The sequence below is a fragment of the Carcharhinus amblyrhynchos genome, unplaced genomic scaffold (genome assembly GCF_965287045.1).
Source record: "Carcharhinus amblyrhynchos unplaced genomic scaffold, sCarAmb.v2.hapA scaffold_39, whole genome shotgun sequence".
Classification (NCBI taxonomy): Eukaryota; Metazoa; Chordata; class Chondrichthyes; order Carcharhiniformes; family Carcharhinidae; genus Carcharhinus; species Carcharhinus amblyrhynchos.
The window spans coordinates 4892188-4917930 of record NW_027649780.1 but is presented as its reverse complement, the minus strand read 5'-3'; the positions used below and the strand labels follow the sequence as shown (position 1 = coordinate 4917930).

At 47.0% G+C, this 25743-nt stretch overlaps 1 protein-coding gene across 1 annotated transcript in view; it reads left to right on the top strand.

Moving 5' to 3' along the window:
- LOC145335553 (uncharacterized) overlaps positions 1–25743 on the top strand; it is a 51665-nt gene that overhangs the window by 3565 nt on the left and 22357 nt on the right. The gene's annotated exons all lie outside the window — the stretch shown is intronic.

Below are 25743 nucleotides of genomic sequence, written 5' to 3'. Positions count from 1 at the left end.
GATAAAGCAGGCCTTCTCAGAGTCCCTTATGAATAGGTTTGTTCACACTGTCCAGATAAAACAAGTAGTCTTAGAGCCCCTTATGAATAGAATTGTTCAGATAAGGTAGGTATTTTCAGACACAAGAACATACATCTGTCTGGCCTGGTCATTGATGTAGAGTCGGTGGGAACCTTAACATCGACCTTTGTGGCCAAGCCTCAGGTTGCTGAGCAACAGAGGAAGGAAGCATCCGGATTTTGCAGACCAATGACACCCCATGAGGTCAAAGGCTAAATGCAATTGGCTGAAGTATACGACAGGTATTAATTGTGATTGATTTGTATTGAAACTGATTGGTTCATAACTAATAGGCGGGAAATGTAAACTTGAGAAAGGTATAATTGATCTGTCTGATGTATTGTAACCTCAGAATGGTGTTGGAATGCTCAAGGTCTTCTCTAGTAGTCAGGCATTGGACTACCAATACTCATTCTCCATCGATTGTCAGTTAATAAAGATATGTCTTTAACTGGGACACATGAGTCCTTGTATTGGCTGAAGTTTTTGGTAATACCTGGCCTTCAGAGAAACAGTTAATACAAGATGTACTGGTTCAAAAATATACTTTGAAAGGTTTCTTTCTTACTAATCTTGATCAGCTTGATCAATCAGCCTCATTCTTGAAGAAGACTGACAGAATTTAACGTCCTCTAGTTTGTCAAAATGATGGAAGAATTCCTTAGTTTGGACAACTTCTGCTTGCTCAGCAGTGTCTAGAGGCTTTTAACTTTATGGTATAAAGATGTCATCACATGTTAGAGTTTAACGTGGCTTCCTTGATCTTGTTACTTTTAACTGTGAATAGAGATGAAAGTGATCATTTTCATTTCTGAGGCACCCCTACAGTTTCCCACATCACAACAGTGACCACACTTCAAAAGAACTTGGCTGTAAAACACTTTCCAAGATCTTGTGGTCATGCGAGGAGCTGTAGAAATGTAATTTCTTTCTAGAAATAGTCCCCAAACTTGGGTATATCACACTCAGTCTGCTCATGGAGATCATTAATAAAGACTGAGTCTTCATTTTCAGTAATAACCATATCTTTCACTCTGTTTCCAAATCTCCTGTGAAAATCCAAACACAATATATCGTGAAATTATTGGTTTTAAAACAGAACGAGTTGTTGTGATTTGGAATTCACTGCCTGAAAATGGTGCAGGAAGAAAATTAAACCGGATCTTTCAAAAGGGAACTGGACAGATTCGAAATGAAATATGGGATTAACGGGAGAGCTTGTTCAAAGGGATATCATGGGTACAATGGGTGGAATGGCCTCCTTCTCTGTTCTGAGACTCATTTGCATTTGACGAAAGAGGTAAATACCTGGAACTCACTTCCTGTGAGGGGGGAGAAGCGGAGATGATGGAATCTTTCCAAAAGGAAATTGGATGGGCACTTGAGGGAAATAAACCTACAGAGATAGAATGGGGTAATGATTGGATTCACAGGGAACTAGCGTGGACTTAATGGGCCGAACGACCCCATTCCCGACCCTAATTCCTGACTGATCCAAAGAGAGTGGCGCCTGAAGCGTATCCATAAAGCAAATGAAGGCAGCAGCAAAGGCTGATGGTTAAAAGAGCTAACTCTGTATCAGGACTGTGGGAGCAGCAGGCTGAAGGGGTTCTCAGTGAGCTACAAGCACAAGAGCTCATTGGATGGTAACCGTCACTCTGCCTTGAACAGACAGTGAGTGAACATAGACCCCTGTGTATTGTGCTCTTGAGAGAAATGCCAGCCCCTGAGAGAGGCACGACAGTTATCAATTAGACCATAACATGGATAGAGGATTGGTTGTCAAATAGGAGGCAGAGAGTGGGGGTCAATGGGTGCTATTCGGATTGGCGGTTGGTGACTAGTGGGGTGCCCCAGGGGTCGGTGCTGGGGCCTCAGCTATTTACCATTTATATAGATGATCTGGAGGAGGGAACCGAGTGTATGGTGTCGAAATTTGCTGATGACACCAAGATTGGGGGAAAGGCAAATTGTGTGGAGGGTGTGGAGAGTCTGCAGAAGGATCTAGATAGGCTGGGCGAATGGGCCAGGAAATGGCAAATGGAATTTAATGTTGGCAAGTGTGAGGTGGTCCGCTTTGGTAGGAAGAATGGTAGGAAGGACTATTACTTACGTGGCGAAAAACTGCAGCAGGCAACGGTGCAGAGGGACCTCAGGGTCCTTGTGCATGAGTCGCAAAAACCCAGCTTGCAGGTGCAGCAGGTGGTCAGGAAGGCGAATGGGATGCTGGCCTTCATAGCGAGAGGGGATTGAATATAAAAGTAGGGAGGTCTTGCTGCAGCTGTATAGGGCATTGGTGAGGCCACAGCTGGAGTACTGTGTGCAGTTTTGGGCGCCGCATCTGCGCAAGGATATTTTGGCCCTGGAGGGAGTGCAGAGGAGGTTTACTAGGCTGATACCGGAGTTGAGGGGATTGAGCTATGAGGAGAGGCTGAATAAACTAGGCTTGTACTCATTAGAGTTTAGAAGAATGAGGGGAGATCTCATTGAGACGTATAAGATGATGAAAGGGATGGATAGGATAGAGGTGGAGAGACTCTTCCCGCTCAAAAAAGACAGTAGGACTAGGGGGCACAGCCTCAAGATAAAGGGGGGGTGCGGTTTAGAACGGAGTTGAGGAAGAACTTCTTCACTCAAAGGGTGGTGAATCTCTGGAATTCTCTGCCCGTTGAAGTGGTGGAGGCTGCCTCGCTAAATATTTTTAAGAAGCGGGTTGATGGGTTCTTGATAAGAGAGGGGATTAAGGGTTATGGGGAGAGGGCGGGAAAGTGGAACTGAGCCACGACAGATCAGCCATGATCTTATTGAATGGCGGGGCAGGCTCGAAGGGCTAGATGGCCTACTCCTGCTCCTATTTCTTATGTTCTTATGTTCTTATGTAGAAGCAGAATTAGGCAATTTGGCCCATCAGGTCTGCTTCACCATTCAATCATAGCTGATATGATTCTCACTCCCATTCTCTGCCTTCTCCTTATAACCCTTGATCCCATTATTGATCAAGAACCTATCTATCTCTGTCTTAAAGACACTCAATGACGTGGCCTCCACAGACCTCTGTGGCAATGAGTTCTACAGATTCACCACCCTCTGGCTGAAACTTACAGCAATAGAACATGGTTGGATTCACAGGGAGCCAGCATGGATTTAATGGGCTGAATGGTCCCATTCCTGACCCCTAATTCCTGATCGATCCAAAGAGAGTGTCACCTGTTGGATACCCATAAAGCAAGTGACGACAGCAGCAAAGGCTGATGGTTAAAAGAGCTAACTCTGTATCGGGCTGAGGACTGTGGGAGCAGCAGGCTGAAGGGGTTCTGCAGTGAGGAACGGGCACGGGAGCTCATTGGATGGTGGCTGTCACTCTGCCTCGAGCAGAGATTGAGTGAACACAGATCCCTGTGTGTCGTGCTCCTGAGAGAAATACCACCCCCTGAAAGAGGCATGACTCCCTCAGCCATTGTGACTAAATGACAGTGAGTGATTTACATTGTTCTGTGACTGAAAGCAGATCTCAGTCAGCAAGACCCCGAGCAGAAGAAAAGGGGTTTTGCCCAAGTTGAACTGCAGGAACAACCAACACACAAAGAAATGTCCCCCGAGCCTGGGACTCAGAGATTTGGAGCAAATGCCCATCGGCAGCGACTCTGATCAACTCACATTGCAATGGATGGTATTTGAGTTCAAGCCACGGGCTTTGTGTTTTATTTAATCAGTATTTTAGCAAGTGTTGAGTAAAAAGGCAGCTCAAGTGTTTATTGAGTGTTTGAAGTCTTTCCAGCAAGTTGAGGAAAGAATAGTTCGTGTTCATTGAGTGTTTTTCTTTAACCTTAATAAAGATTGACTTGTACAAAATATTCTGGGTCAGCATTTCATTGTCTGCCACATTGGTTGTTACCCTAGTTTGAGAGTCAACAAGGGAAATTTCAGCTGCTCCAGTCTGTCCTACTCACTGAAGTCCCTCATCCCTGGATCCATTCTTGGAAATCTCCTCTACACTCTCTCCAAGAACTTCACATCTTTCCTAAAGTGTGGGACCCATATATAATGTTCCATTCTAGAGGGATCAATTTGAAAAGAAGAGTGGTTATGTTCAACTTGTTCAGAAAGGAGTCTCACTGAGACGTATAAGATGATGAATGGGATGGATAGGATAGAGGTGGAGAGACTCTTCCCGCTCAGAAAGGACAGTAGGACTAGAGGGCACAGCCTCAAGATAAAGGGGGGGGGTTTAGAACGGAGTTGAGGAGGAACTTCTTCACTCAAAGGGTGGTGAATCTCTGGAATTCTCTGCCCGTTGAAGTGGTGGAGGCTGCCTCGCTAAATATTTTTAAGACGTGGGTTGATGGGTTTTTGATAAGCGAGGGGATTAAGGGTTATGGGGAGAGGGCGGGAAGGTGGAACTGAGCCACGACAGATCAGCCATGATCTTGTTGGGTGGCAGGGCAGGCTCGGGGGGCCGGATGGCCTACTCCTGCTCCTATTTCTTATGTTCTAAGACATTCGGCATGCTTGGGTTTCATTGGTCAGAACATTGAATACAGGAGTTGGGATGTCTTGTTGAAGTTGTACAAGACATTGGTAAGGCCACACTTGGAATACTGTGTACAGTTCTGGTCACCCTATTATAGAAAGGATATTATTAAACTAAAAAGAATGCAGAAAAAAATTTACTCTGATGCTACCAGGACCTGATGGTTTGAATTATAAGGAGAGGCTGGATAGACTGAGACTTTTTCTCTGGAGCGTAGGGGGCTTAGGGGTGATCTTATAGAGGTTTATAAAATAATGAGGGGATAGATCAGCTAGATACTCAATTTCTTTTCTCTAAGTTAGGGGAGTCTAAAACTAGAGAATGTAGATTAAGCATGAGGGGCAAGAGATACAAAAGGATCCAGAAGGGTGTTTTTTAACACAGAGGGTAGTGAGTGCCTACCAGAGGTAGTAGTAGAGCGGGGTTCAATTCTGTTTTTTAAAAAATGTTTAGACAGTTACATGGTAAGATGACTATTGAGGGATATGGTTTGAATTATAAGGAAAGGCTGGGTAGATTGGGACTGGGACTTTTTTTTCTGGTGCATAGGGGGCTTAGGGATGATCTTGTAGAGGTCTACAAAGTAATGAGGGGATAGATCAGCTAGTTAGTCTTTTCCTGAAGGTAGGAGAGTCTAAAACTAGAGAACATTGGTTTCGGGTGAGAGGGGAGAGATACAAAAGTGTCCAGAGGGGTAATTTTTTTAACGCAGAGGGTGGTGACTGCCTGCCAGAGGTGGTAGTAGAGGCAGGTACAATGCTCCAAACGTGGGCAATTGGGAATTAGGGATTTAAGAAAGGGGCAGCATGGATAAGTTGGGCCGAAGGGCCTGTTTCCATGCTGTAAACCTCCCTGACGCTATGATATGCTATTGAGGGGGGGTGGGTGGTGGTGAGACGAAGAGGGGTGAGTGGAGGCTCATGTGGAGTATAAATACTGCGATAGACCAATTGAGCCGACTGGCCTGGCCCTGTGGTGTAGACTCAATGGAACAGAGACAAAAAGGAGACAGAGGGTAGTGGTTGACGGTAAATATTCATCATGGAGTTCGGTTACGAGTGGTGTGCCTCAGGGATCTGTGTTGGGACCACTGCTGTTTGTGATTTTTATTAATGATCTGGATGAGGGTATAGTTGGGTGGATCAGTAAATTTGCTGATGACACCAAAGTCGGAGGTGTGGTAGATTGTGAGGAAGGGTGTCATAGTTTGCAGGAAGACTTAGACAGGTTGCAGAGCTGGGCCGAGAGGTGGCGGATGGAGTTTAATGCAGAGAAATGTGAGGTAATTCACTTTGGTAGGAATAACAGATGTGTTGAGTATAGGGCTAACGGGAGGACTTTGAATAGTGTGGATGAGCAGAGGGATCTAGGTGTATGTGTACATAGATCCCTGAAAGTTGGGAATCAAGTAGATAAGGTTGTTAAGAAGGCATACAGTGTCTTGGCGTTTATTGGTAGGGGGATTGAATTTAGGAGTCGCAGCGTTATGTTGCAACTGTACACAACTCTGGTGCGGCCGCACTTGGAGTATTGTGTGCAGTTCTGGTCCCCACATTACAGGAAGGATGTGGAGGCTTTGGAGAGGGTGCAGAGGAGGTTTACCAGGATGTTGCCTGGTATGGAGGGGAGATCCTATGAGGAGAGGCTGAGGGATTTGGGGTTGTTTTCGCTGGAAAGAAGGCAGCTAAGAGGGGATCTTATTGAAACATATAAGATGATTAGAGGTTTAGATAGGGTGGATAGTGATAGCCTTTTTCCTCTGATGGAAAAATCTAGCACGAGGGGGCATGGCTTTAAACTAAGGGGGGGTAGTTATAGGACGGATGTCAGGGGTAGGTTCTTTACCCAGAGGGTGGTGAGGGATTGGAATGCCCTGCCTGCTGCAGTTGTAAATGCGCCTAGTTTGGGGGCGTTTAAGAGATCCGTGGATAGGTTTATGGACGAAAAGGGATTGGTTTAGGTTAGTGGGTCATTGTTGTTGTTTGTTTTTAACTGGTCGGCGCAACATCGTGGGCCGAAGGGCCTGTTCTGCGCTGTAATGTTCTATGTTCTATGTATTGTTTTAGATCTATCTGTGGTGCAGGAAAAGCACTATTTACTATCCAGTATAAGATAAATGTCACCCATCTGCTTTTTGTGGGTCATTTCAGTGGAAATGTGCTCTCCCGGGGCTCAAAGAGCATCAGCCCACTGGAAGCAAAGTCATGAGATTGGCCAGTCCGGCAGAGAGAAACCCTCTGACCCTCTCACTTCAGAATGAACAGGGTTCAGTCCCTGGATATGATTAACAGCAGCAATAACAGCAGAATCCAACCCCTGTATTTACTTGTGAACTCGCTGGTTTTTGGCACGATTGATTGAATCCCTTCTCACGCACAGAGCAGATGAATGGCCTCTCTCCAGCGTGAGCTCGCCAGTGTGGCAGCAGTCGTGGTGACTGACTAAATCCCACGCCCACAGTCAGAGCAGGGGAACGGTCTCTCCCCGGTATGAACTCACTGGTGGTACTGCAGGGTGAATGCATCAGTGAATCAATTCCTACACTCAGAGCAGGTGTACGGTTTCTTGCCAGTGTGAATTCGCTTGTGCGTCGCCAGGTTGGTGAAGTGAGTGAATCCTTTCCCACACTCAGAGCTGGTGTACGGTCTCTCCCCAGTATGAATGCATTGATAAAGTTTCAATGCAGAAGGGCACCGACATCCCTCACTAAAGTTTTTCTCTTTTCATTCACAGGTTTCAAGTCGGTCCGCCTTGTTGTCCAACGAGGGGCATACATGCGATGGGTCGTACTGGGGCTGCTCTTGAATGTTCGAGATTGTCCTAGTGCTTCATGTCGTTAGTGTGCGCTTAAACTGGGACCAGATACTGGGCAAGACGACAGCTCAGTGACTATCGCTGTTTGCTGTGCAGATACATGGATTTGGGCCGGTGTCTGTGGGGAGTTTGCGCATTCTCCCCATGCTTGCGTGGGTTTTTCTCCGGGTGCTCCGGTTTCCTCCCACACCCCAAAGATGTGCTATTAGGCTGATTGGAGGTAATAAATTGTCCCTAAATTAGTTTTCCCTCAATGTGGATGGCCATAAGCATAGACAAGGGTCATGGGTGGAGAGGGGACTGGTAATGTTAAAATGGCGGCGTGGGCTCGTTGGGCCGAAGGGCCTGTTTCCCGGGCTGTTTTTTTTTGTTCTTTGTCCTTCTCACAATCTCCACATTTCCACGGATTCTCCATGGGGCAGCTCTGCAGGTTTGATGATTAGTTGGATCCACAGAATCCTACGGTGCTGAGTGGGGTCATTCAGCCTATCGAGCGTGCGCCAATCCCAAATCCACCCAGGCCCTCATCCCCATCACCCTATGCATTTACCCGAGCTAGTTTCCCTGACACTGAGGGGCAGTTCAACACGGCCAATCCACTTAATCTGCACAACTTTGGACTGTGGGAGGAAACCGGAGCACCCGGAGGAAACTCACGCAGACACGGGGAGAACGTGCAAACTCCACACAGTCAGTGACCTAAGCCGGGAATTGAACCCAGGTCCCTGGCGCTGTGAGGCAGGAGTGCGAACCACTCTACCACTTTGCTGCCCTGTAAGTTGAAGCCTTGTCTGCATATAGAACATGGGTACAGTCTCTCACCTTTGTGACTGCTGCGATGTATCTTCAGGCTGTGTAACTGATTAAAGCTCTTTCCTGTAATTTAAGCACTCTCAGTTTTGGTATCATCCTTGTGAATCTTTCTTGAACATTCTTGAGCTGCTGTGTTTGTAATAAAAAGGTTTATAATTAATATTTAGACTGGGTCTAATTTGGTTGCAGGGCCCAGTTACTCAGTCCCAAATTGACTGTAGAAAGAACTTTAATTCAAAAGAAATTTAACCATCAGGCAAGACAGGGCTCCGAGATAGCAATTAATATCAATATTTTTTTAACGAAAAGATTATCCACTTTGGTAGAAATAATAGTAGGATGGATTATTATTTAAAAGGCAAAAAGCTGCAGCGTGCTACGGTGCAGAGGGACCTGGGGGTCCTTGTGCATGAATCGCAAAAACCCAGTCTGCAGGTGCAGCAGGTGATCAAGAAGGCGAATGGGATGCTGGCCTTTATAGCGAGGGGGATAGAATATAAAAGCAGGGAGGTCTTGCTGCAGCTGTACAGGGCACTGGTGAGGCCGCAGCTGGAGTACTGTGTGCAGTTTTGGGCGCCGCACTTGCGAAAGGATATATTGGCCTTGGAGGGAGTGCAGAGAAGGTTCACCAGGTTGATACTGGAGATGAGGGGGTTGGCCTATGAAGAGAGACTAAATAGACTGGGTCTGTACTTGTTGGAGTTTAGAAGGATGAGGGGGGGATCTTATAGAGACGTATAAGATAATGAAGGGGATGGATAGGGTAGAGGTAGAGAGATTCTTCCTGCTTAGAAAGGATAGCAGGACTAGAGAGCACAGCCTCAAGATAAAGGGGGGGCAGTTTAGATCAGAGTTGAGGAGGAACTTCTTCACTCAAAGGGTGGTGAATCTCTGGAATTCTCTGCCCGTTGAAGTGGTGGAGGCTGCCTCGCTAAATATATTTAAGTCATGGGTAGATAGGTTTCTGATAGACAGGGGAATTAAGGGTTATGGGGAGAAAGTGGGAAAGTGGAACTGATCCACTTCAGATCAGCCATGATCTTATTGAATGGCGGGGCAGGCTCGAAGGGCTAGATGGCCTACTCCTGCTCCTATTTCTTATGTTCTTATGACAACTGATGAAAAATACAAGTGATTTTCACTTCCTCAACTGTGCGACCACCCCAAGTAGAAATGTGAATCGTCCTGGGGTTCCTGAACCAGCAGCAATGTCCCAAAATTCTGCCTCAGGGCAATCAGTACCTCTTAAACGCAACTTGCAAAACACAGGTTCACAATTGCCACTTAAATTAACATTACCTCATCTCGAATCAGACCTGTTGGAAGTACAAACTGATCATTGTTACTGGGTTAATTTTATTGGGTCCCTGAAGAGTGCAGTTGAACAGAGGGATCTGGGAATACAGGTACAGAATTTATTTAAATTGTTCCACGGAGCAGGACAATGGGACAGTTCAGGATGTTTCTCTTAACTGAGTTTGGACAAGTCTCCATTCATTCTCTTGGAGGTATCCTAGATGATCAATGACAGTAGCTGTGTGAATTCTGTTGCCACAGGCAGTGCTTACAGCAACAAACCAGTATTTTAACTTTAAACATCTGTATCTATCACTCTGGCATTTTCTTTTTACACAGGAGGCGAGGAGAGGGGAAGGTTTTCATTAGCACTGGTTTTGGAGACAACTACATCTGCTCACTGGTGACCGGTTTGTGCCTCAGGTAGTTTGACTTTAGCTAAACATGGGGAGCGGTCTGCTTCAGGAGAGGTGTCACTTTGTGACTGAATTAACCTCCTCCAAGACCACACACGCCATCTTCAAACTCTTCATTTGCTCTGGTATTTTCTGACTGTAAATCTACATCTTGTTCCAGAATCTGGTCAAATAGCAATAGTTTTTTTCTGAGCACCACGCAGCACCTGAGCCTCACAGCGCCAGGACTCTGGTTCAATTCTGCCCTTGTGTGACTGTATGGAGCTTGCACATTTCATAAGAACATAAGAACATAAGAAATAGGAGCAGGAGTAGGCCATCTAGCCCTTCGAGCCTGCCCCGCCATTCAATAAGATCATGGCTGATCTGTTGTGGCTCAGTTCCACTTTCCCGCCCTCTCCCCATAACCCTTAATCCCCTCTCTTATCAAAAACCCATCAACCCGCATCTTAAAAATATTTAGCGAGGCAGCCTCCACCACTTCAACGGGCAGAGAATTCCAGAGATTCACCACCCTTTGAGTGAAGAAGTTCCTCCTCAACTCCGTTCTAAACCGCCTCCCCTTTATCTTGAGGCTGTGCCCCCTAGTCCTACTGTCTTTTTTGAGCGGGAAGAGTCTCTCCACCTCTATCCTATCCATCCCATTCATCATCTTATACGTCTCAATGAGATCTCCCCTCATTCTTCTAAACTCTAACGAGTACAAGCCTAGTTTATTCAGCCTCTCCTCATAGCTCAATCCCCTCAACTCTGGTATCAGCCTAGTAAACCTCCTCTGCACTCCCTCCAGGGCCAAAATATCCTTGCGCAGATGCGGCGCCCAAAACTGCACACAGTACTCCAGCTGCGGCCTCACCAATGCCCTATACAGCTGCAGCAAGACCTCCCTACTTTTATATTCAATCCCCCTCGCTATGAAGGCCAGCATCCCATTTGCCTTCCTGACCACCTGCTGCACCTGCAAGCTGGGTTTTTGCGACTCATGCACAAGGACCCCGAGGTCCCTCTGCACCGTCGCCTGCTGCAGTTTTTCGCCACGTAAGTAATAGTCCTTCCTACCATTCTTCCTACCAAAGTGGACCACCTCACACTTGCCAACATTAAATTCCATTTGCCATTTCCTGGCCCATTCGCCCAGCCTATCTAGATCCTTCTGCAGACTCTCCACACCCTCCGCACAATTTGCCTTTCCCCCAATCTTGGAGTTATCAGCAAATTTCGACACCATACACTCGGTTCCCTCCTCCAGATCATCTATCTGTATCTACATGGGGTTCCTCTGAATGCTCCACACAGATAGTCACCAAGGCTGGTCCCTGGCAATGTGAGGCAACAGTGCGAATCACAATGCTGCCCCTTATAAATGAGCTATAAAGGGTATTGATAAATCAGATACAGAGGATACCTCCTCTTCTGGGACAATATAGAATGAGAGCTCATAGAATCATTAAATCCCACAGTGCAGAAGGAGGCCATTCGGCCCATCGAACATGCACTGACCACAATCCCACACAGGCCCTATCCCCATAACCCTATGCATTTACCCTAACTAGTCCCCCTGACACTAAGGGTCAATATAGCATGGCTTATCCTCCAACCCGCACATCTTTGGATTGTGGTATGGAACCGGAGCACCCGGAGGACACCCAAGTGGTATTTTAAGCAGGGATTTAGCCATATTTTTAGCATAGATTTAGAATAAGAGGCAGTTGGCACGGCTGCTGTATTAACTCTTCTGTCTCTGTAGTGAACACAATGTAAATTCAGATTGAGATTTTGTTTTTTCTAGCCCATTGTCCAGAAATTCAGCCAATGTTCTGAGGACCTAGGTTCGCATCTCTGCCACGACAGCTGGTGGAATTTGAAGTCAATAAAAAATATCTGGAATTAAGAATCTACTGATGACCATAAAATCCTTGTTGATTCTTGGAAAAAACCCATCTGGTTCACTAATGTCCCTTTAGGGGAGGAAATCTGCCGTCCTTACCTGGTCTGGCCTACATGTGACTCTAGGGCAATGTGGTTGACTCGCAACTGCCCTCCAAGGGGCAACTACGGAGGGGCAATAAATATTGGCCAGCCATGTACCACAAGTGAATCAAAAAACGTCACAGGATTCTTATGATTCAGACTGAGACCATTTGGCCTATCACGTCTGCACCAGCTTTCCAAACTAGTATCATGGGCTGGAAAATGGCAAATGGAATTTAACGTAGACAACTGTGAGGTATTGCACTTTGGAAGGTCAAACCAAAGTAGAACATACAGGCTAAATGGTAGGGCTCTGAAGAGTGCAGTTAAACAGAGGGATCTGGGAATACAGGTACAGAATTCCCTAAAAGTGACGTCACAGGGTAAAGAGTGCTTTTGGTACATTGGCCTTTATAAATCGGAGTATCGAGTATAAAAGTTGGAGTGTTATGGTAAGGTTGTATAAGGCTTTGGTGAGGCCGAATTTAGAGTATTGTGTACAGTTTTGGTCACCTAGTTACAGGAAGGATGTAAATAAGGTTGAAAGAGCGCAGAGAAGGTTAAAAAAAGAACAAAGAACAACACAGCACGGGAAACAGGCCCTTCGGCCCAACGAGCCCGCGCCGCCGTCCCATTGTCTCAGTGACCTATTCATGATTTTAGTCTACGCCTAATGTGCGAGGATCAGGGAGGTCCAATATAGGGACAATTTGTTACCCAATCAATCAGCCTAAAAGCGCATCTTTGGGATGTGGGAGGAAACCGGAGCACCCGGAGGAAACCCACGCAACCACGGGGAGAACGTGCAAACCCCCACAGACACAGGCCCAAATCCATGTGTCCGCACAGCAACAGAGATAGTCTCTGAGCTGTCATGTTGCCCTCGAGATGGTCCAGTTTAAGCACACTAACGACATGAAGCAATAGGCAACTCCCGAAGCAACGTCCAAGAGCAGCCCCCTACAACCTGCCGCATGCATGCCCCTTGCTGGTCAACAAGGTGGACTTAAATGCCTGTGGAGACAAAAAATTCATTATTAAACAGGCAAAGACTGTAACATCCCTGAGGCAAAAACGGAATCCCAAGCCTACAATGTTTAGTAATGTTTAGGTTCACAAGGATGTTGCCGGGATTTGAGAAGCTGAGTTACAGAGAGAGATTGAATAGGTTAGGACTTTATTCCCTGGAGCATAGAAGAATGAGGGGAGATTTGATAGAGATGGTATACGATTTTGATGGGTATGGATAGAGTGAATGCAAGCAGGGTTTTTCCACTGAGGCTAGGGGAGAAAAAAAACCAGAGAGCATGGGTTAAGGGTTAAAGGAGAAAAGTTTAAAGGGAATATTAGGGGGGGGATTCTTCATGCAGAGAGTGGTGGGAGTGTGGAATGAAGTGGTAAATGCGGGGTCATTTTTAACATTTAAGAAAAACTTGGACACGTACATGGATGAGAGGGGTGTGGAGGGATTTGGTTCAAGTGCAGGTCACTGGGACTAGGCAAGAAATGGTTCAGCACAGACAAGGGCCAAAAGGCCTGTTTCTGAGCTGTAATTTTCTATGGTTCTATTGGAAACATTACAATCATTTTTCTGCACAAGAATCAGAATGTAACGTGACTTACAGCATTATTTTCCTATTAACTGAAGCTGCTTGTGGTTTTGTGCAGATATGTTAGAAATAACCAGTGTATTAAGGGACTTTCCAGAGTAATTCGTACATATCTAATGATTTAAACAGTACAATATCATCTGTTTTAAAATAGAAAGAGCTAGAACTAGCACTTTTGAGGTGCTATTACGTACCTGTTCCTCATTCCTGTCCCATCTCTGTAGATCAGTTGAAGGAGATACCCATTATGAGGGAGGAAGTGTTAGGGTTTTTAGGTAGCATAAAAAACTGATAAAGCTCCAGGGCCTGATGGCATTTATCCCAGGCTGCTTAGGGAGGTGAAAGATGAAATTGCTGGTCCTCTGACGCAAATCTTTGTCTCTTCTTTGGACACAGGTGAGGTCCCAGAGGACTGGAGGGTAGCTAATGTGGCACCGCTGTTTAAAAAGGGCAGTAGGGATAACCCTGGTAATTATAGGCCAGTGAGTTTGACATCAGTGGTAGGAAAATAGTTGGAGAAAATTGTTAGGGATAGGATGTATAAGTATTTGGAGTGTTGCGATCTGATTAGGGATACGCAACATGGCTTTGTTCAGGGGAGGTCTTGCCTTACGAATCTGGTAGAATTCTTTGAGGAGGTGACAAAAACGGTTGACGATGGGCGAGCCGTTGATGTCATCTATATGGATTTCAGTAAGGCGTTTGACAAAGTCCCTCACGGTAGGCTGGTAGAAAAGGTTAAGGCGCATGGGATACAGGGCCAGGTACCTAGATGGATTGCAAACTGGCGAGGCAACAGGAGACAGAGAGTAGTAGTGGAAGGGTCCTTTTCTAGCTGGAGGTCTGTCACCAGTGGTGTACCGCAGGGCTCAGTACTGGGACCTCTTCTCTTCGTGATATATATAAACGCTTGGAAAAGGGCGTACATGGTGTGATCAGCAAGTTTGCCGATGACACCAAGATGGCAGGATTGGCGGATAGTGAGGAAGATTGTCAGGTGACACAGCAGGATATAGACAGGCTGGTATGCTGGGCAGATAGATGGCAGATGGCATTTAATCCTGACAAATGCGAGGTGATACATTTTGGAAGGAATAATGCAAGGAGGAGTTACATGATAAAAGGTAGACCAATTAAGAGTATAGAAATACAGAGGGACTTGGGAGTGCAAGTGCACAAGTCTCTGAAGGTGGCAACCCAGGTGGAGAAGGCTGCAAAGAAAGCTTATGGAATGCTAGCCTTTATAGGAAGGGGTATAGAGTATAAGAGCTGGCGTCTAATGCTTCAGTTGTACAGAACGTTGGTTAGGCTGCATCTGGAGTACTGCGTCCAGTTCTGGTCACCTTACTACCAGAAGGACGTGGGGACCCTGGAGAGAGTGCAGAGGAGGTTTACCAGGATGTTGCCTGGTATGGACCTCGGGGTCCTTGTGCATGAGTTGCAAAAACCCAGCTTGCGGGTGCAGCAGGTGGTCAGGAAGGCGAATGGGATGCTGGCCTTCATAGCGAGGGGGATTGAATATAAAAGTAGGGAGGTCTTGCTGCAGCTGTATAGGGCATTGGTGAGGCCGCAGCTGGAGTACTGTGTGCAGTTTTGCTCGCCGCACTTATGCAAGGATATTTTGGCCTTGGAGGGAGTGCAGAGGAGGTTTACTAGGCTGATGCCGGAGTTGAGGGGGTTGAGCTATGAGGAGAGGCTGAATAAACTGGGCTTGTACTCGTTAGAGTTTAGAAGAATGAGGGGAGATCTCATTGAGACGTATAAGATGTTGAAAGGGATGGATAGGATAGAGGTGGAGAGATTCTTCCCGCTCAGGAAGGACAATAGGACTAGAGGGCACAGCCTCAGGATAAAGGGGGTGCGGTTTAGAACGGAGTTGAGGAGGAACTTCTTCACTCAAAGGGTGGTGAATCTCTGGAATTCTCTGCCCGTTGAAGTGGTGGAGGCTGCCTCGCTAAATATTTTTAAGACGCGGGTTGATAGGTTTTTGATAAGTGAGGGGATTAAGGGTTATGGGGAGAGGGCGGGAAAGTGGAACTGAGCCACGACAGATCAGCCATGATCTTATTGAATGGCGGGGCAGGCTCGAGGGGCTAGATGGCCTACTCCTGCTCCTATTTCTTATGGAAGGACTGGGATATGAGGAAAGATTGAGTAAACTGGGGCTTTTCTCCTTAGAAAGACGGAGATTAAGGGGAGATCTGATAGAGGTGTATAAAATAATGAAGGGTATAGATAGAGTCAACAGTGGCACGCTTTTTCCTAGATTGGAGACAAATATCACAAGGGGTCATGAGCTAAGGGTGAGGGGGGAGAAGTATAATTTGGATACTAGAGGGAGGTTTTTCACACAGAGGGTCGTGGGGTATGGAATGCGCTACCAAGTAAGGTGGTTGAGGCAGGCACGCTAGACTTGTTTAAGGTTTACTTAGATAGGCACATGAGTGAAACAGGGATGGAGGGTTATAGAAGATGGTATTAAAAAGGGTCAGAGCCTCGGGATGATACTGGAAATGTAATACATGTTAATGTTTTGTCTCTTTTAATCCGCAGGTGTGTCAGTCCACCTTGTTGTCAAACGAGGGGCATGCACACGGTGGGTCGTGCGTGGGCTGCTCTTGGATGTTTCGAGAGCGGCCTAGTACTTTGCGTCGTTGTGTGTGCTTAAAACTGGACCAGCAGATGGGCACCACAACAGCTCAGTGACTATCACTGCTAGCTGTGCAGATACATGGATTTGGGCCAGTGTCTGTGGGAGTTTGCGCATTCTCCCTGTGGTTGTGTGGGTTTCCTCCGGGTGCTCCGGTTTCCTCCCACACCCCAAAGATGTGCTGTTAGGCTGATTGGTGTACCAAATTGACCCTACACTATTCTCCCCTGAATCTGGTTACAATAGGGGTACCATTAGCATACACACGGGTCAAGGTAGGTGTAGGAAAATGCTTTGTTGAGATGGTGGCGTGGGCTCGTTGGGCCAAAGGGCCTGTTTCCCGTGCTGGGTTGTTCTTTGTTCTATCTCCACAGCTCCCACCCACCATGATCTGGACAGAATGTAATGCTGAACGGTTCAGCTGCTGCCGACCTGGGCTCCACCATCCACCAGGTATGGCATGGGCCAACTCTGTTTCAAACACTGGTACAGTCTGCCCAAACCCAACGTGCAGTATTACATCAATGTCTGGTACAGACTCAATGGGCTGAAGAGCCTCTTCTGCCCTGAGTGATTCTATGTCTTTAAATCAATGAGTTAAAAACTCACACTAAATTGCAGAGTGACAAAATCTGTAGTTATCATGCGACGGCACATTGGTTAGTGCTGCTGCCTCACAGCACCAAGGACCCGGGTTCAATTCCGGCTTGGGTCACAATCTTTGAGGAGTTGTTACCCTCTTGTTCTTATCAAAGTTGTTATCAAAGTTATCCACTTTGGTAGAAATAATAGTAGGAGGGATTATTATTTAAAGGGCAAAAAGCTGCAGCGTGCTACGGTGCAGAGGGACCTGGGGGTCCTTGTGCATGAATCGCAAAAACCCAGTCTACAGGTGCAGGTCAGGAAGGCGAATGGGATGCTGGCCTTTATAGCGAGGGGGATAGAATATAAAAGCAGGGAGGTCTTGCTGCAACTGTACAGGGCACTGGTGAGGCCGCAGCTGGAGTACTGTGTGCAGTTTTGGTCGCCGCACTTGCGCAAGGATATATAGGCCTTGGAGAGAGTGCAGAGGAGGTTCACTAGGCTGATACCGGAGATGAGGGGGTTAGTTTATGAGGAGAGATTGAATAGACTGGGTCTGTACTCGTTGGAGTTTAGAAGGCTGAGGGGGGGGATCTTATAGAGACATATAAGATAATGAAGGGGATAGGTAGGGTAGAGGTAGAGAGATTCTTCCCACTCAGAAAGGACAGCAGGACTAGAGGGCACAGCCTCAAGATAAAGGGGGGGACGGTTTAGAACGGAGTTGAGGAGGAACTTCTTCACTCAAAGGGTGGTGAATCTCTGGAATTCTCTGCCCATTGAAGTGGTGGAGGCTACCTCGCTGAGTATATTTAAGTGACAGGTAGATAGGTTTTTGATAGACAAGGGGAATTAAGGGTTATGGGGAGAAAGTGGGAAAGTGGAACTGATCCACTATCAGATCAGCCATGATCTTATTGAATGGCGGGGCAGGCTTGAAGGGCTAGATGGCCTACTCCTGCTCCTATTTCTTATGTTCTTATTACCTCGCATTAAGTAGATCTTTCTCTACACCCTAGCTATGACTGTAACACAACATTCTGCACTCACTCGTTTCCTTCTCTGTGAATGGTATGTTCTGTCTAATTGGCCCGCAAGAAACAATACTTTACACTGTATGTTAACACATGTGACAATAATAAATCAAATTAAAATCAAACTCTCTGCGGCTTTCCTCGAAGTGCCCCAGTTTCCTCCCACACTCCAAAGGTGTTCAGGTTCGGTGCATTGGCTGTGCTAAATTGCGCCTTAGTGTCGGCAAGATTAGCAGGTTCAATATTTGGGGTTACGGGGAAAGGGCCTGGGTGGGATTGTTGTTGGTACAGGCTCAATGGGCCGAATGGCCTCCTTTTTGCGCCATAGGGATTCTATGATCAGATTTTGAAAAAAATATCAATGTTAAAATCTCCGCACACAAACACCATCCTGTTTTCATTAACCTTAGTCTGGAAGGAATGTTAACTATCTTTAAATGTCTTGATGTTGGTTCCTGCTCTACTGAATACACAACTAATGTTATCTTTTCCAATAATAATTTCCACAGTTATGTTTCCCATCACGACATCGATAGCAACCGTCCGAGTGACTTCTAATTAAAAATTCTATCCGTGCACAAATCCAAAACCTCTTTTTATTTGATTAATGTAGCTCATCTCATAGCCTTTGAATTCAAAGTCACCACCCCTTCCTAGATCAAACCAAGTCTCTGATACAATGACCAAATTCAACTGGGTTTTCAACTGATTCAAGTACTCTGATCTTCTGAAAGTTTAAGTTTATTATTAAGATGAATAAGTGACGCAACGCCTTCCAAACTCTGACTCACATTAAATTGTTCATCAGTTTAATAGTTACAAGTAAGCGGAGTAGGCACGTTACAGAACCAGGGGGTCATAGTTTGAGAATAAGGGGCAAACTTTTAGGATGGAGGTGAGGAGAAATTTCTTCACCCAGAGGGTGGTGAATGTGTGGAATTCAATTCCACAGAATGAGGCTAAAAACATTGTGCGATTTCAAGAAGAAATTAGACAGAGCTCTTGGGGCTAAAGGGATTAAAGGATATGGGGTGGGGGGGTGAAATCAGCATATTGAATTTGATGATCAGCCATGATCAAAATTAATAGCACAGCAGGCTTGAAGGCCTGAATGGCCTACTGCTGCTTTTGTTTTCAATGTTTACAGAACTCAACACTGAGTTCAGCAACTTCAGACTGTGACCTTTCTCCTTCATCTTAAACCTTTTTTAAAAAACATCCTGTACGTGCATTGCCTCAATGTAACCCGCCGCCATCCCCAACCTCCTCCCACACTGGGTCTTCCTCCCATCGGTTCATTTGTTCTTTGTGCTCTTTGCTGTCTTTGTTTAATCGGTTCACCCTTTTGGATATAGAGCCATCTATCTTTTGTTCTCAAGGTTGCTACATTCCATTTCGATCTCTCCCAGCTATAGCTTAATATCCGACACACTCTCCCTCTCTCCAAGACTGCCCCCAAAGCCATTTCCTTAGAAATGGGACAAAATCTGTCCACAATATTCCAGCTGTGGTCTAGTACCTTGTTGAGTTTTTTTCCGATTTTTGTACTCCATTCCCTTTGAAACAAACATTCTATTAGCCTTTCCGCGGACCTGATGAACTTGCGTGTTAGCTTTGTGGATTTACGCATGAGGATCCCTACATCCCTCGGTGCTGCAACTTTCTGCAGTCTTTCTCCATTGAAATAATATTATTCTTCCTACCAAAGTGCTCCATTTCACATTTTCCTACGTTACATTCCATCTGCCAAGGTTTTACCCACTCGCTCACCCCCTCGATATCCAAAAGGGTGAATCAATCAAACAAAGCCAGCAATGAGCGCAAAGGACAAATGAACTGATGGATAAATTGTTAGGTTCCTTCAAGCAACACTGACAAAGAACATAAATCCCAAAGGAAACTTGCACACTTTAAACCACAATGTCCTTCCTCAGGGGGAGAGGGTAATGATGTAGCCCAGCAGGGCTGGACCTGTTGATAAGTTTGGCCCGGAGCAGGTTCATAAGTGGGTCCTCCACCGCCCCCCCCAGCTCTCTCTCTCCATCGGGTGCCTGAAGATCAGGAGCGTGGGACTGAAGTGAAAACAAAACTGGAGTAAAGGCTTTTTCAAGTAACTGAGGGAGTGCTATTTGTTACAACTCACACACACACACATACACAGTCCACGGACTCCACAAGGCTGAAAAAGACACAGGCACCTTGGGAACGTGCGAACCAATGCAACCTATTGTTGAATGGGACTGCTGCGTGCTGTACCCTCCACCCCAGGACCCTGACAGAAGGGGTGATATATGGATTCAAGTAACCATCCAAGTCAATGCCCTCCACCTGTATAGACTTATCTCAGTTGATACAATTAAAAGTAAACTTTATTTATCAGTCACAAGTAAGGCTTACATTAACACTGCAATGAAGTTACAGAACACTGGCCTTCATAGCGAGGGGGATTGAATATAAAAGTAGGGAGGTCTTGCTGCAGCTGTATAGGGCATTGGTGAGGCCGCAGCTGGAGTACTGTGTGCAGTTTTGGGCGCCGCACCTGCGCAAGGATATTTTGGCCTTGGAGGGAGTGCAGAGGAGGTTTACTAGGCTGATACCGGAGTTGAGGGGGTTGAACTATGAGGAGAGGCTGAATAAACTAGGCTTGTACTCGTTAGAGTTTAGAAGAATGAGGGGAGATCTCATTGAGACGTATAAGATGATGAACGGGATGGATAGGATAGAGGTGGAGAGACTCTTCCCGCTCAGAAAGGACAGTAGGACTGGGGGGCACAGCCTCAAGATAAAGGGGGGGGCGGTTTAGAACGGAGTTGAGGAGGAACTTCTTCACTCAAAGGGTGGTGAATCTCTGGAATTCTCTGCCCGTTGAAGTGGTGGAGGCTGCCTCGCTAAATATTTTTAAGAAGCGGGTTGATGGGTTCTTGATAAGAGAGGGGATTAAGGGTTATGGGGAGAGGGCGGGAAAGTGGAACTGAGCCACAACAGATCAGCCATGATCTTATTGAATGGCGGGGCAGGCTCGAAGGGCCAGATGGCCTACTCCTGCTCCTATTTCTTATGTTCTTAAGTTCAGGTCAATGCACCTAACCAGCATGTCTTTCAGAATGTGGGAGGAAACGAGCACCTTAAGTAAACCCACGCAGACGGGGAAACAACGTGAAAAAATCCACACAGTCACTGACCCAAGCTGGGATTCGAATCCAGGTCCCTGGCGCTGTGAGGCAGCAGTGCTAACCACTGTGCTGCCATCCACAGGTTGGATATGAAAGATCTCCATTCGCTGAGACTGTCCTGGTATCTGCACAGGCGAAATAATCAAGTGAATCCTTTTCCGCACTCAGACTCATAAAGGTTTGCAGCATGGAATCAGATCCCTGCCCACAAATGATGCATGCAAACAGTCTCTCCTCAGCATGGACTCACTCATGGATCACGGAGTGAATCCCTCCCCACACACAGGGCAGCTGAACAGTCTCTCCCCGGTGTGCGTTTGTCAATATCTCTGGGCTACTGCCTGAACCGAGTGCAGACGGGCGTAAGGTTGATAGGATTAAGGAAGTGAATGGGTGGCTCAGGGATTGGTGTGGGAGGAATGGGTTTGAATTTATGGGGCATTGGCACCAGTATTGGGGTAGGTGGGACCTGTTCGGGCGGGATGGGGTTGGTCTGAACCGTGCTGGGACCAGAGTCCTGGCGAATCGAGTAAAGAGGACTGTAGACAGGGCTTTAAACTAATTAGAGGGGGGAGGGTGCGAGGGGAGGTGACATTACGGGGTCTAAAGTTAAGGAGAGGGTACAGGTAAGGGAAGAGGCCAAGGATGTCCCAATAATAGAGGGAGTAGGGGGCGTGAGTATGGTTGGTGGCGTTCTGGCAAACAGGGTCCAGGTGAAGGCTGGGATGAAAGCGCTTTATCTGAATGCACGAAGCATTCGGAATAAAGTGGATGAGTTGGTGGCGCAGATCAGCACAAATGGATACGATCTGGTGGCCATTACAGAGACGTGGCTGCAAGGTGACAGGGACTGGGAGCTGAATGTACAGGGCTATCAAGTGTTTAGGAAGGATAGGCAGGAGGGAAAAGGGGGGGGTGTAGCTCTGCTGATTAAGGATAGCATCACGGTGGTAGCAAGGGATGATATCGGAGCCAAAGAGCAGAACGTGGAATCGTTGTGGGTGGAGATTAGGAACAGCAAAGGGAGGAAGACGCTGGTGGGTGTCGTCTATAGGCCGCCGAATAATGATCTGGAGGTGGGGCGGGCTGTTAACACGCAAATAAGTGCGGCGTGCAGGAATGGGATGGCCGTAGTTATGGGGGATTTCAATCTGCATATTGATTGGTCGACCCATGTTGGACACGGTGGGCTCGAGGAGGAGTTCTTGGAATGCTGCCGGGATAGTTTCCTTGAACAGCGTGTGTTGGAGCCGACGAGGGAGCGAGCTATCTTGGATCTGGTGTTATGTAATGAGGCGGGTAGAATTAGGGACCTTGCGGTGAAGGATCCTCTTGGAGAGAGTGATCATTGTATGGTGGAGTTTCTGGTGCAGATGGAGGAGGAGAAAGTGGGTTCCTGGACACGCGTCCTTTGTTTGAACAGAGGGGAGTACGGTAGGATGAGAGAAGAATTGGCGAATGTGGACTGGGGGAGTGCGTTGGAAGGTAGGTCTGCTGAGGAGCAGTGGAGGATCTTTAAGGAGATCTTTCTTGGTGCTCAGCAGAAATTTATTCCGATGGTTAAAAAGGACCGTAGGAGGAGAGGTAATAAGCCGTGGATAACGAAGGAGGTGAAGGAAAGTGTTAAATTAAAAGCGGAGGCGTTTAGAGTAGCTAAGAGTAGTGGGCGAGAAGAGGATTGGGAGAGGTTTAAATGTCAACAAAGATTGACAAAGAAGTTGATAAAGAAGGGTAGGAGAAACTATGAAGCTGGGCTAGCGCTTAATATAAAAAAGGATAGCAAGAGTTTTTATAAATATATAAAAAGGAAGAGGCTGGCTAGGGTGAACGTTGGACCCTTAGAGGATGAGAGAGGGGACTTAGTGGTAGGGGATGGGGAAATGGCTGAGGTCTTGAATAACTTTTTTGTTTCGGTCTTCACGGAGGAAGACGTGAATAATTTGCCGGGTGTTAGAGATGGAAAGGTGGTAGGACTGGAGGGTCTCAATGACATTATTGTTACTAGAGAGGCGGTGCTCGACAGACTGGAGGGACTGATTGTGGACAAGTCCCCAGGACCGGATGGAATGCATCCGAGGGTTCTGAAAGAAATGGCGGAGGTGATAGTGGATGCCTTGGTGGTTATTTTCCAAACGTCGCTGGATTCCGGGGAAGTGCCGGAAGATTGGAAAGCGGCTAATGTTACGCCGTTGTTTAACAAGGGTGCCAGGCAAAAGGCAGGGAATTATAGGCCAGTTAGTTTAACGTCTGTTGTGGGTAAAATGTTAGAATCCGTCATCAAGGAGGAAATAGCGAGGCATCTTGAGGGGAATTGCTTGACAGAGCAGACGCAGCACGGTTTCGTTAAGGGGAAGTCGTGTCTGACAAATTTATTGGAGTTCTATGAGGATGTGTCTAGGGCGGTGGATAGAGGAGAGCTGGTGGATGTGGTCTTTCTTGATTTTCAGAAGGTGTTTGACAAGGTACCTCACAAGAGGTTATTGCGGAAGGTCAGGGGACATGGAGTTGGGGGTAGGGTGTTAGCGTAGATAGAGGATTGGTTGTCAAATAGGAGGCAGAGAGTGGGGGTTAATGGGTGCTATTCGGATTGGCGGTTGGTGACTAGTGGAGTGCCCCAGGGGTCGGTGCTGGGGCCTCAGCTATTTACCATTTATATAGATGATCTGGAGGAGGGAACCGAGTGTAGGGTGTCGAAATTTGCTGATGACACCAAGATTGGTGATTTGGCAAATTGCGCGGAGGGTGTGGAGAGCCTGCAGAAGGACCTAGATAGGCTGGGCGAATGGGCCAGGGACTGGCAAATGGAATTTAATGTTGGCAAGTGCGAAGTGGTCCACTTTGGTAGGAATAATGGTAGGAAGGACTATTACTAACGTGGCGACAAACTGCAGCAGGCGACGGTGCAGAGGGACCTCGGGGTCCTTGTGCATGAGTCGCAAAAACCCAGCCTGCAGGTGCAGCAGGTGGTCAGGAAGGCGAATGGGATGCTGGCCTTCATCGCGAGGGGGATTGAATATAAAAGTAGGGAGGTCTTGCTGCAGCTGTATAGGGCATTGGTGAGGCCGCAGCTGGAGTACTGTGTGCAGTTTTGGTCGCCACACTTACGCAAGGATATTTTGGCCTTGGAGGGAGTGCAGAGGAGGTTTACTAGGCTGATACCGGAGTTGAGGGGGTTGAGCTATGAGGAGAGGCTGAATAAACTAGGCTTGTACTCGTTAGAGTTTAGAAGAATGAGGGGAGATCTCATTGAGACGTATAAGATGATGAATGGGATGGATAGGATAGAGGTGGAGAGACTCTTCCCGCTCAGAAAGAACAGTAGGACAAGAGGGCACAGCCTCAAGATAAAAGGGGGGGCGGTTTAGGATGGAGTTGAGGAGGAACTTCTTCACTCAAAGGGTGGTGAATCTCTGGAATTCTCTGCCCGTTGAAGTGGTGGAGGCTGCCTCGCTAAATATTTTTAAGACGTGGGTTGATGGGTTTTTGATAGGAGAGGGGATTAAGGGTTATGGGGAGAGGGCGGGAAAGTGGAACTGAGCCACGACAGATCAGCCATGATCTTATTGAATGGCGGGGCAGGCTCGAAGGGCTGGATGGCCTACTCCTGCTCCTATTTCTTATGTTCTTATGATGAATTTCCAGCTCTGAGGGGACCCTGAATCCCTTCCCACAGTCCCCACATTTCCACGGTTTCTCCATGGTGTGGGTGTCCCTGTGACTCTGCAGGTTAAACAATCAGTTAAATCTCACACAGAACACGGGTACAGCAGTCTCTCCCCGCTGTGAATGCTGCCATGTATTTCCAGGCTGTGTAACTGGTTCAAGCTCTTCCCACACTCAGGGCACTGGAACACTCACTCAGCCGCGCACTTCCGCACAAAGCCCGCGCTCTGATTGGCTGGAGGACCAAACTCCTTCCGGTCCTCCAACTCTTCCCATTGGACAACACCGCAACATGAGGGCCAGGGGTGGGAGCCCCGCCCCCACCCATTGCTCCCCCTCCTCGAGCCAAGGATTCCAGACAAGCGGCTGGCGGCTCCGGCCAGAGCGAGAAGCCACTCGGTGATCTCCCCTCCCCCCCCCCGGCCCGGGACTGCGCATGTCCAAGGGAGAGGGGCTGCTGCGCATGTGCGGGGGATGTCTTCATCGCCTGACCTTCATGCTGAGTCGTTGACCAATGGGAAGAGCTGGAGGACCGGAAGGACTTTAGTCCTCCAGCCAATCAGAGCGTGGGCTTTGTGTGACTGCAGATTGAGCTTCAGACAGACTTGAACTTCTTCCTGTCTCCACCATTTGTGAGTAAAACACTTTCTTCTCAACCCCCTTTCCATTTCTTTTCTCATTCTGGGGAAATTGGGGATTTGCAACAACTGAAGGGAAAGGAAGTGAACCCAGGGAGGGTGCAGACTCTGGAAAGGTTGGCCCAGGTCTCTTTTTCTCTCTTAAAGACATTGACATCCTTTGCTCCCTCAGCTTGACACATTTAATTGTCTGGCAAAAAGCTAGTCTCTTTCCTAATGTTCATAATTAAAGGGCAGCTTTCCCCAAGAGATGCTGACATTTAAGGGGGACAGTAAATTAATACAGGACAGAGATATGTCTAGTGTTCTTATGTGGTACAGATTAGATATATTTTTTATGGTTCTGTAATAAAGTACATTTAGTATTGTTTCTAGTCTTGTAATATAGTGCTATATATTATATGTGTCCTGTCATAGAGTCGTTACAGCACAGAAGAAGTCAATTTGGTAACTCGAGTCCATGCTGACTCTCTGTAGAACAATCTTGTACCT